We start from the raw sequence: 13,027 nt of genomic DNA, 5'->3' as shown, positions 1-13,027 counted from the left end.
ACTATGCTCTGCATGAGGGTATTTAACATTAGAATGTACGTTAGCATTAGAGACAATTTTGAGATAGTTCTCTGTCATCTTATCCATCCTAAACTTTTTAGACATATGCTCTATGCCCTCAGAAATTCATTCCTTAAGTCACAAGGATGCATCTTCATAATATTCAGGTGGCTGGGTTTAGTACTTGATCTAGAGGTACCTATTCATATCTCCACAGCGTCTAGAACAGGGGATGCAAACTCATTGCCTCTCTTTACAATTAAAGTTGCACTGGAACACAGCCACGCCCAATTGTTTGCATGTTGTCTGGCGGCCTTAGCATTACAAAGGTAGAGTTGAATAGTTCCAACACAGACCACATGGCTCCCAAAGCTGAAATATTAGTATCTAGTACTTTGTAGAAAAAGTTTGCTTCTCCTGCCTTAGAGCACTGCTTTTTACAGTGACCTTTAAGAGGTCAATTCCTATGACACTCAGCTCTCACAATTAGGGGGTCATATTCACTGTAATCATCGCTTCATTCATGTAAAAAACAAAAAAAACCCAACTGGCTCCTTTTTAATAATGCTGCCATGTGACCTTCATGCAGTTATAGCAGGCTAACTGATGTGCTCCAAATAAACTGAGGAAGCCCTTTGTAATAATACAAGAGTCTCTGTGAAGATGCCAAGTATAAGGTGACATCCTTTCTCCCGAGCAGTAACTTTGCGGGGGGAGGAGAAAAGAACCTGGCATCTATTCACGGTACTAACAGTCTGGCCACAAGATTCCATCGTAAATAAACTAGCCCGTCTCTTGCAAAGAACACTCACAATGCTTCCATTAAGAGTGAGGAAAGCAACCAACACGGGCACCTCTGCTTTCAACAGCAGCAGGAGGTAAGGAGAGAAGCTGCAGGGATCTGGACTTGCTGTGCACGGTTACCTCACGAAGCTGTTGTAAGGAAAAAAGTAAATAAATGACGAGACTGAGATTGTGCCGGTACACAGTGAGCACCGCACCTTTTGGTGTTCACTCCTGTTGCTGTTCCCATCAACACCGGCCTAGTTTGGTCACTCTTCCTGGACTCAGACATCTCGTTTATAAAATGAGGGAGGCGGACTAGATCGTCCTGAACCCTAGATAGTCCTACAAAATTCTAGGACTCTACTAGAAGAAAAAAGGTTCAAAGGAGAGATGTTAAGGTACCTGCACAAGGGAAGCATCTTTGAGGAAACAGCGGAAAAGGTGAGCCTCACTTCACAAGTCCAGAGACCCGTCCAGTAGATGAAGCCATCCGTGCAGACTCCCGCTTCGAACCTGGCTGTCCTGGGAGGAGGGCACCCTGGGCTGATGAAGTTGATGCGCTCCCCTCTTTGGAGGCAGCACGGGGCCTGGGAGAGCGCCCACCCAGCCGCAGCCTCTGCATCACATGCGCTGCTGCAGCGGCAAGATTCATGGCTCCCGCAACAGGCCAGTGTTATCCAATATGCATGAAATCAAAGTTTTCATCATTTCCAATGGTCAAAGGCCGGTGGGTGTTAAATCCCAGAACACCAGGGTTAACAAAGGACTCATTAAAAACCCAGCATTAAATCACTGCTGTAGCCAATGGCGAGAGTGATGTCTGTAATACATTACACAAGGCTGATTAGAAAGAAACAAGTTCCAATTTAGAAATGAATTATCGGATTTTTTTAAAAAACTGGTTGGATAGCTATCACAGCAATTTTGTTATCACAGGGGAATGAGAGGGGGCGACATATAAGTTATGTCATGGATGGTAAATTATCATCTCCTAAAATCACAGGGAACAGAAATCAGCAGTGAATAACTTCCTAAAGACATACTGAGGGAGAAGAGAATCCTGACACTCTGGCCAGATTTCACCTCCTCTGTCTTTTTAGTTTTTATGGGTGGGCGGGGCGGGGGGGAGGGAGTTCTGAGCTGCAAAGCCGTTATTATTATACTTTGTGCCCTAGAAACAAGTTTACTCTAGAGAAGTTTTAGAACAATCAGTCTGCTTACAGTCCCACTATCCCTGCCAGACTCTAAATAAACTCATTCTTCAGCTCCTGCTTCTTGGAGCTGCCATAAAAAAATATACCTTCCAGAAAAAGATGACTCGGCTATTAAAATGGAAGGTAAACTGTGGAGAGGGCTGGATAGGGAGAGGAGGGGAAAAGAGTGCTGACCCTAATGAACTGTCTTCTAATCTACAATGAACACCCTGTTATTGCTGAACATAATCTATCAGTGTGAAAACGGTCTACTTGATCTAAAGATGAAAAACACAGAACGGCACAAGTGGGCAAGGTATGACCTACCTAATATATGCTCCAATTTTCCTGAGCTTCCAGGTGGGAAAGACAGCCTCCAGAGACTCCTATTTCCTTTTTTATGGATCTATCCTGGGACAGTTCATTTACAATAAAAACACATGCCACCAAGTTCTACTCAAGCTCAGGCTGAAAGAATCCCTTTACAGGCAATGATTCTCAACCACACCCTCTCAAACACAAAGCTCAACAATGCAGAACGAGGTATGGAAAATAGTTCCAATTCAAACTATCCAATCCAAAATAGGAATACTTCTAGTTATTGACTATTCCTCCTCTGCCAACCAAACCCACTCTAAAAGCAAGACTGACATCTCCCCCTGAAAACAAGTCCTGCAAGGTTCTCAAAGACCAGACTCAAACTTTTGTGTGTTACAATCAAGGGCAATATTCAAAATACTCAAATATTTAACATTAGAGTACCGGCTAGTTTGTTATACATGTGAATACCAGCTGAACACAAGCCCTGCTTATAAATAGAAAGGTGCGAAGGAAAACAGCCAGGGTCATAAATGGGGTTATATCTAGAAGAGCATCAACACAAAACAGCAAATCACTTGGGGATATTAGTCTGGATTAAAGGCTGCCAGATAATTATGCCTCAGTCACCTAAGTACACATTATTAACTTCAGATACATCAGTCTTACCTGATACATCTACAACTTATCTGAGAGTAGAGGAGAATGTTGGCTTTGGAAACTCCTGTTTCCTCTAGCCTTCCTTTCCTAGTGCTTGTTAATACTGGCAGCACATTAGGATCACCATTCAAAATAACCGTTCCAGGCCAATAATACCAGAATCTCTAGGGGTAAAGATCAGTATTTTTAAAACAACAAATATCAATACCTAGATTTAAAATATGGGGCACCATTATATTTTTAAAAGCCCCAAGTGGTTCTATAATGTAGTTTTGTGGAAAACTGCCTAGACAACTAATATAGGCTTCTTTTCAAGAATTCAAGGGGCCAAGAATGATGAAATGCAACTTCAGGGCCCCAGAATCATAAATGTGTCAAACAATCTAGCATTCCGCAAAGAACAAGAACCTAAGAATTGTGGGTAGGGAGCACATCAAACTCTGGAACCGGTTCAGGAACAGCAAATTCATTTCTATTGGCTCTATTTAGGTTGCAGGAAGATAAGCAATCGGCTACGGCTACGGGAGCCACCAGGGAGAAGATTCCTCATGTTTGTCTCCTCAGAACAGAGCTGCCAGTTGCCATGCTGCATCTTCTAGGCAGCTGTGACGACAAGAGCCCCCTCCAAAATGTAGGCACCACTTGGGGAGGGGGAGTTCTCTGCCTCTCAGGGGAATAAGGGACAAATAAGCAAACACGTGGCCGTTATGACAAAACCAGGCCTACGTACCCAGTTTATTATTAGCCTGACATTAAACACCACTTAAAAACAAAACAAAACCACCCGCCCACACAAACACGCACCCAAGACAGAAAATTACATAATGGCATCTGGAATGATTGGCTCTGACAGTGCAAGGAGAACCAGCCAAATCATAGAGGTCCGGTAAAGACCAAAATGGAGACGGGGTAGCCCCGGAAAGCCTTTTTCAAATCCTCTATGGTTGGACTTCCCCGGTGGTGCAGTGGTTAAGAATCCGCCTGCCAATGCAGGGGACACGGGTTCGAGCCCTGGTCCGGGAAGATCCCACATGCCGCGGAGCAACTAAGCCTCTGCACCACAACTACTGAGCCTACGCTCTAGAGCCCGCGAGTCACAACTACTGAGCCCGTGTGCCACAACTACTGAAGTCCACGCACCTAGAGCCCAGGCTCTGCAGCAAGAGAAGCCACCGCAATGAGAAGCCCACGCACCGCAACGAAGAGTAGCCCTCGCTCGCCGCGACTAGGGAAAGCCCGCACGCAGCAACGAACACCCAATGCAGCCAAAAATAAAATTAAAAATAAAACAAAGATGCATTAGAAAATGGTTATTAAAAAAATCCCCTATGGGTTTTGCAGGTGCTGATATACATGAAAAATGCTCTGTCCTTGTTTAGAGGAAGGCATTCAAAATAATACTCTAGACTCTGGAAGGCCATCATTCTGCTCCGTGAAATACCAAGCCACCGTTACCTGGAAAAATAACTATCTTCTTCTACATAAGTCAGAAGAAAATTGTTTTGGCACAGGTTGCTTCTTAGGGTGGATGCTCAAGAGAAGTTCTCTCAGATGGGTCAGAAAGGAAAAACAGGCCCAGTAAGAATTCTACTAACTGCTCCGTTATGGTTTATGGCCCATAACCCAGCCAGCTGGCACCACGGAAACAGGCGAGTCGTGTTTTGTTTCCCAGAATTCATTAGGAACTGGACCAAGCCCAACGTCAGTATGGATAAGGTCTAGAATGTGGGAGCAGCTTTAGACTTCCACCGCATAAACAAAGTATACAACTGCGGCGGGTAAAAGCTCTAGAAATGACTCTCCACTTATAAAACAAAGTCAAAACAAAAATGTTTGCTGGTAGTCAACGTTTGCCTAAGAATTAGAAGACATAATATTTTCCAACTGAATGATTCGCAGCTCTAGTAGAAGCAACAAATGAACCCAGCAATACAATAGGGTTTTGCGATTTCCTATTCTCCCCTTCCCTTGGGGGGAACGTGGGATTATTTTGGTTTCCAACTTTGAAATACAGTAAGCAACTGCAGAGCCTCGGTGGTGAACCCTCACTCAAATGGTCTGATCTCCCCATAGCCACAGGCTGTGCTAAGGGACAAACTAAGGAAAACAGTTTCAAAGCCAGGTTTCTGAGAAAGTGGTGACAAGAAAAAATGATTTACACAGGTGCTTCTTACTTTAGAGGAAAAGGTGATTTTGCAGTCAATGTCAAGATGATTTGTTTTGGGAGGAGGCGGGATGGTGTAAGAACTGCAATATAATTAATTCCCCTGTTGCTGACCTGATACGTGATGGTTTATAAATCACAGTTTTAACACAACAGAAGCTCACATTAAGGCAACAGTTTGTTGAATCACAGCTGTCCTGTAAACAGATGTATCAGAAAGCCGAAAGGCTCCATGTGAAACCCACACTGGAAACCTGATAAAAGGCAGTCCCAAGTTTCCTTTGGCCCCTGTGAAGCTCGTGCCATTAAACATCTCTAAATTCTACGACGCATGCTGACTTCCAAGGTCCAGATTTTCGTTAAAGCCCTCCATGTTCCACTTGCTGTGAACACAATGATGGCACAAAACTTCACAAAGGCATCACAGCAGAGAGGGTCAGCCTAAAAGATCCACAAAGGGAATTCCCTGGCAGTCCAGTGGTTAGGACTCTGCACTTTCACTGCCACGGGCCCAGGTTCCATCCCTGGTTGGGGAACTAAGATCCCGCGACTCGGCGAAGAAGGAAACAAAAAAAAATCCAGAGAATCTGACTTTCAGTAAGACTTTTAAGGTAGGGGCAGAAAAATAGCAGCATTTCCTAAAACACTTAAGTCAGTAGCCCTCTGGCTTTTAAACACCTAACATTTACAGGTAGGAAGTAAACAGGTAGCTAAATATGTATACACAACAAGAATACCCAGGGAGGCTGCTTGCTAGCACACCTCTTGGTCTGAAAGATACTATTCAATAAATTGCTTTTACTAAGGAATAAATATTGCCCCTACTCAATGGTCAGCGTGTGTTAAACTCCTTGAAACATTAAGAATTACTCATGAATATCTAACTTCTTTTATGGGAGTACTTATCAGTCATTACTGTCTTAGGTGAACAGAGTATACCTTCGATGCTCAGAGGAAAAATGATGTGATTTGGTGGCAAGTGAAATAATGAGAAAAGAGAAATCCAAAACCAAAGTGTCTGCCCTGGAACAATAAGAACAGACTAGTACAACAATATCTAACCATAATCCCATGGGGTGACTTGTCGTTTAACTAACCTTTGAGCAGGTACTACACACTAGGCGTTTTCTGTATCTTATTCAAGCTCATCTGTGAGGTAGCAACGTTATCAGTAGATGGGCTTGGGCGGGGGACTGTGAAGAATAAGAGGGTGGAATATAAAAACATTCAAGAAGAATCCTTAAAAAAGGAAAAAGCTGAGTGGAAAGAAATGGCCAGAGATGTAGGAGAGGTGACAAAGAAAGGACAAAAGAGACCCCTAGGTCTGAAATAAGGCCAATGACCAATTTAGAGGCCAGGCTTAGGACTCATTTAACTGCTCGACTATTATGGCTTAGTCACTGTGCCAGACATTTTATTTTTTATTTTTTATTTTTTTTAAAATTTATTTATTTTTTTTTAGTACGCGGGCCTCTCACTGTTGTGGCCTCTCCCGTTGTGGAGCACAGGCTCCGGACGCGCAGGCCCAGCGGCCATGGCTCACGGGCCCAGCCGCTCCGCGGCCCGTGGGATCCTCCCGGACCGGGGCACGAACCCGCGTCCCCTGCATCGGCAGGCGGACTCCCAACTACTGCGCCACCAGGGAAGCCCTGTGCCAGACATTTTAAATGCACTGGCACATTTACTCCTCACAACAGCCCTCGGAGTGTAGTATTATCGTATCGAACTCACATAAGAAAAAAACTAAGGCCCAAGATTGCACAGCTATCAAGGCGCAGAGCCGAGGTTTAATCTCGTGTGCTTACCTCCAAAGCCTACTTGAAGAAAATATCCACAGAATCTTCAGATCCAACAATAACTAGCCTTCATCTCAACACTCGGACCAACGGTCAAAGTTTTCCTGTTCCTAAATTAAATTCTTAAAAAATAACCAGCACTCAAAAGGCATATACCCTTCAAACAACGGTTATGTTAGCATGGTTACATAATGGCTGATTCCCCTTATTTTCTAAACTTTTGAAAATGTTACTACAATTTTTATCACTTTAAAATATCACTCAGTATGAACTGGAGCAAATCCCTGTGAAGCGGCATCACCACTGGGAGATAGAAAAAACTATAGAACTCCATTCCTACTTCCCTTACCACTGTGTACTGTGCTGGCCACAGAACTGTAAAGAGAGAGGGGCTGCGAAATGGCATTGTGCTTACTGGTAATCATGTCAAATGTCCCCTCTCCTTATCACATCAATTGTACTCTCCAAAGGAAGAAATAAAGAATGCTTGAGGGAGGTCAGGATGGCAGACTGAGAACTTATGTCCACCTGACATTCTTTACAAGGCCCCACTGAAATGACAGAAAAGACAGATATGCACAAGAATAAAGCCCTAATAGCACTGGAAAATAAGAAAGTGTGTTAACAGCATATCAGAAAGTTTGCACAAATCCTGAAAGACAGAAAACAGATCGGATCAGATGGGTGGCAAATCAGGGGCGCCTCAAGGGCCTTTATCGACACATGCTAAGCACACGGTGAGTAGGCTTTGGGAACATCATCTGAGCAATTAATCGGGAACAGCATTCAGAAGAGCAGGGCCGGCCAGCCAGCCTCCTCCCCATCCATCCCTATGATGCCCACAGAGTTGCTAGGAGCGGAGAATTTTGACCCTTGGTAAAAGAAAAATGCCCTAACCAGCAAGCACAGGCATTTCTTCCAGCACGTGCTTGTTTGTGTGATCCCAAGCAGTTCACATCCCACAAAACCACCAAAACCCCGAAACAAACAGGGTTACTTATACGCAGTCGTCTTAAACCCTATGGAACTTTCTAGCCTAAGCACCAGCAAAAACGACCCTAATAAAAATGGTGCACAATGAAAAATCTCTAGGGTTCGAGTAGCCTTGAACTCTGGGGCTCTGATTCTTTCTCTTCCATCTAGAGAAGGGACTGCAGGGCTTTGTTTTCAATAAAGACCATTAAAAAAAAATTTTTTTTTAATTGAAGTATAGTTGATTTACAATGTTGTGCCATCAATAGAGACCATTTTAATCAAAACACTCTGATGCATAGTGTAGCCTTCTTCATTAATCCACTGTTTTAATTCTGGAAAAAGTGTCTTCACAGCTTTTATGACCTCACTGACAGGCCGCTACCGGGCTTAACATGGCAAAAAGCATAAAGGTTCTTGAAGTCACTAATGTAGTCATGACTTACGTGAAAGGAAATTCCTACTATAGACTCCTCAACTTCACACTTAGATTTTTCTTATTTAAGTCTTTATACCTTGCTAAAGTTCTCCCTTTAAACGTAAGAAAGTTTAACCCTCACTGTTTTCAATACTTCAATGTATTTGGGAACATCACTTATAAACCAATACGACGTCTACTTTATATCAATGTGTTTCCCCAAATTACCAATGTCACACAAGCTAATTCACTTCAAAAAAACACGTGTTATAATAGAACAGAGGGCAGGGGATTTTGGTAGATGGATTTTGTGGCCTGAAAGTAAAGCAGAGGCACAGTGTTTAGAGAGAGTAGGCCGAACACATCACAGACCCACCCCATCCCTGGTCCCCCCTCATAGGCCATCCCAGGGAAATGCACTAAGGCTCTCTATCAGGTGATGAAAGCCCCCCATGCCTTGACAGTTTTAGTGGGGTCTGAAATTTGCCTGCTTCCTCTATGTGCCAGGTCCTCTTTCAGGCACCATATAAGGAAGGCTGAGTCTGATACTTCCTGCTCCCTTAGGACATTTTTATGACAGATGTCTTGGAGAAGCAAACACAGAAAACTGCAGAGGAACAACCATGCCAACTCCAACCTGGTCCTTTCTTCATAAATATAGGTCAAGGTTCACAAAATGCTTGAGGACTTATGAAAGAAAAAGAACAAAGTAAAGAGCATTTAGTCATGGGGGAAAGCTGGAAGAAGTGCCTGAATTTTTAAATAAGATTCTCAGAGATAGAGAAAATACTATATTCATAGACTAAGAAGAGGATGCTATTAAAATAGAGCACTTAAAGAACAGAAAAGTTAAATATGAGTGCTGAGATTAAAAAGTAAAATGGGTCTGATTAATAGACTCGTATGTAAATTTCATGGGGGCACAAATCATGTCTATTTTAGAACTGCCGTATATTCCTGGTGCCTAACCCAGTGCTTAGTACACACCAGGCACTCTCAAAAGACTGGGTGTATGAAATAACAAGTAAGTACATGAATCAGTGAGATGAATGAATCAGAGACGGTATGAATGTAAATGAGCCAATATACATGGCTGGCTGGTTAAGCAAGTGGGAAAACAATGAAGACATCTCCTTGAATATAGGACGAAAATGCAGAGGTGGTCTTAAAAATGTGGAAGAAAAGTTAGATATATGAAGATACAATATTACAAAAGAAAAAGAAAATAATTCAAGAAGTAACAACAAAAAAATCTCTTTAGTGTTCAGTGTTGAAAAGACAATCGAGTATGAAGCAAAAAGGAGAGACATCGAAATATTTTGATAAAAGTTCAGGAAACCAACAATTAATGGTAAATTGTAAAAACTCTGCCAGAGCCAGAAAAAAATGTTACATTTAAAGAAACAGAAATTGGAATTCTCATAAACGTTGCTGAAGCAATAGAACACAGTGTCTTCAAAGTTTTCAGGAAAATAATTTTGAAGGCAAAATTTTAGAATGACACTAACAATCAAGAACGTAAGCAAAAAAATTTAGACATTTTCAGAAATTCAGAAACTTTGCCACCCAACACATGAGAAAAAGCAAGGTTCTTCAACAAATGAGAGGAAAAACCACAAAAAGAATGACTTGAGATATAGTGGCAACTGTATATGAAGAAGTGTAAAAAGGAAGAAGGGATATAGACACACACAGACAATTAATTCAACAGTTCTCTGGACATTTAATGGCATGGATCTCTTTTACTGTAGGTCTAATCACACTATCATGTTTTTTGGTCCAACAGTAACACTTACACAATTATAACTGCTAGGGGATGGGGGAGAGGTTTAAATATTTAAGAACATCTTGCAAGCAAAGGTTAGAAGACAATGACATTGACAGAGGAGAAACTGAATAAATGCTATAAATCTTGATAAAGCAAAAAAAAAAAAAAAAAACTTCTTTAAAAGAATAAGAGGGCTTCCCTGGTGGCGCAGTGGTTGCGCGTCCGCCTGCCGATGCAGGGGAACCGGGTTCGCGCCCCGGTCCGGGAGGATCCCACGTGCCGCGGAGCGGCTGGGCCCGTGAGCCATGGCCGCTGAGCCTGCGCGTCCGGAGCCTGTGCTCCGCAACGGGAGAGGCCACAACAGAGGGAGGCCCGCATACCACAAAAAAAACAAAAACAAAAACAGAAAAAAAAGAATAAGAAAAAAGTGTAAGCATTCTAATTTCCTAATCTTTCAGAGTGGGCAGTACATAGACACTATATAAAGTTAATCAGAAACAGTAACTGAACATTATAAAGTTTACCATTGGTAAAACAAAAATAATGTTAAGAAAACTAGGGGCTAAAGGGTAGAAATAATAGTGCAAACACTAAAAAACGAAGTAAAGAGATACTGTTTAAAGCTAAAAATTTAAAAAATTAGTAGTGTTAATTTATAGGGTTATAAGGATAACCATCCAAAAAAGTGAGAAGCAGTCTCTGTTAGAAGTTAGCGTCGGGTCCTCTGCCCGGTGAGGCAGGAGTAAGGTAAGCAGGTCTTTAGGTCCCTAAGAGAACATGGAGCAGGATGGGAACCACCGTGAATTGTCAGGACTCACAGAGCTTCACCAACACCGAACAACCCAAGAATGGTAATGTGAAGAGGAAAAGGACAAATGGCTTCAGTGGGTAGTCGCTTGAGCATTTCATTTTGTCTACCGACAGGTTAAGTTACTGACTCGTCTAAAAAGAAAGACGTAAGAGGGATTAGCTGTTATTTTTATTTTAACTTGTTTGAGTGGTAGACTCTCTAAAAGTCCCAGGCAAAATCTGAATAGAAAAGAGCCTTTTAAGTACTGTTTCTATAAAGTCACTTGTGTTTCTTAAAGCCAAAATCTCCAGAAGCAAGGTTCTGGGGGCAGCAAAGCCAGTGAATACCCTTAAGGACTCTTGACGTCTCAGCGACCAGAGTCGAGAAAGTTCCTGAGAACGAAGTGCAGCCGGGAGAGCCTCGGCACAGGGAAATGCTTAAGACTCTGTTCGCGGCTATATTCCCAGTGCCTGGCACACGGCAGGTGCTCAACAAATATGTGTTGAATAAACAAACAGATAAATCTATTGTTCTTAGCAGACAAATATAGAAGGAGTAACTGGTCTCCTGTCTGGGCCCAGTCCCTCACTACGTTACTTTGAGGGCCCACAGAAATCGGAATAGATAGCATTTCTACTTTTTCCAAACAGGGCCTTTAACTTAAGATGATTTTGAACACACTTATCCATATCTCTAAACATTCCAGAATGTTCCTCCCTTAGGATGAGTTCCCCTTATTTGGAGAAAAGGCTCACTTTCTCCCAGGCTCTCCCTGGTATACTTTGTGAAATTGATAAGGGGGCCTTCCTGAAGACCAGTTTAGTATAGACTGTCACCCAGTACCTGACATTCTACTCAACTGATACTGAGAAAAAAAAATAGAGAAAAGTGAAAGAAAGAACACACATTGCTCAGCAAAGGATTCTGCTGATTTGTAAGAGCCAAGTGCTCCATTATGAAAAGCTTAGTTGAACTTCCATATATAGTGATGAGGGTAATACAATAATTTGAAAGCATCAGGGCTTTACAAAGAAAAAAAAGACTCAGCCGCATGAGATTCCCACATATAGACAGCCACAAGATGTTCAAGATCTAACTGAAACTAAGCAGTGTTCCCACCTGAACCCTTTGCCACAACCAAGTTCCTTCTTATGGTGCAGTATGGGGCCATTCTCTTAAAATGGTCACTGTGCTAAAGCTACCGGGAGATAGGTGCAGTTATTTAACCATTCTTTCCAAAGTATTCTAAGCTAAATGCCACAGATGCTTCCAATGTCTTTGGGATGGTGGACAGGCATAAATAATTGTACTACTCAACACAGCAGCCCGTGAGGTTGAGAAAACAACCTACGGTGCTCTTTTTAGAGGTGAAGGTTGGTTAGGTGTTTATGATTTAGGTGTTTGGGGGTGAGGGGAGAGGAGGAATGTTTCTTCTGATGTCTTCTTTTCCCTTCAAAGCAGGAAAAGGTTGGAGGGGGAAACCCACTAAAGTAGATGAAGTGTAAACAATAAATCTGTGCCGAAAAGGGGGGGGGGGCTACAACCCAGATTTTACCTCCTGGCCGAGCCACTGACATTAATACTATGTCAGGTACTGAAAGAGTACCTCTTCAGAATATTGTGGGCCCCTTGGTGAGTAAGAACACTAGGGCAGAAAATGGGGTTTCAGGAGGTCACGTTCTTCCTATGTTTAGCTTGGAAGTCAGACCTTAGTGTGTTTTAAGATTTGACCTGACAGCAGAAGCCTTACAGCTACAGAACTCAAGCCAGAAAAGCTAGGGATGGTATGACACTGCTTCCTACTATGGCTGAGAAAAACTGAAGTAGGATTAGAAAAGAATTCTTCTCGAAGAAGGAGAAGACCTTAACCTCATGCTCAGTCACTAACAGAAGAGCTGAGGAAGTATGCCTGCAAACTAGAACCAATGAAAATGAAAAAAGGAAAAGAAGTCTGATTCTAGGACTTCCTTGGCAGTCCAGTGGTTAAGACTTTGCCTTCCAATGCAGGGGGTGCGGGTTCGATCCCTGGTCGGGGAGGTAGGATCCCACATGGCTCGCGGCCAAAAACCAATAAAACAGAAGCAATATTGTAACAAATTCAAGAAAGACTTTAAAACTGGCCCGCAACCAAAAAAGAAAAAAAGAAGTCTGATTCCTTGTAA

General features: G+C 42.5%; 1 protein-coding gene across 1 annotated transcript in view; it reads right to left on the bottom strand.

The window, feature by feature from the left end:
* SND1 (staphylococcal nuclease and tudor domain containing 1) overlaps window positions 1–13,027 on the bottom strand; it is a 321,421-nt gene that overhangs the window by 94,596 nt on the left and 213,798 nt on the right. The gene's annotated exons all lie outside the window — the stretch shown is intronic.

This window comes from Physeter macrocephalus, chromosome 5 (genome assembly GCF_002837175.3).
Source record: "Physeter macrocephalus isolate SW-GA chromosome 5, ASM283717v5, whole genome shotgun sequence".
Lineage (NCBI taxonomy): Eukaryota > Metazoa > Chordata > Mammalia > Artiodactyla > Physeteridae > Physeter > Physeter macrocephalus.
Note: the sequence above shows the minus strand (reverse complement) of the source record. Positions and strands in the feature narration are given on the sequence as shown.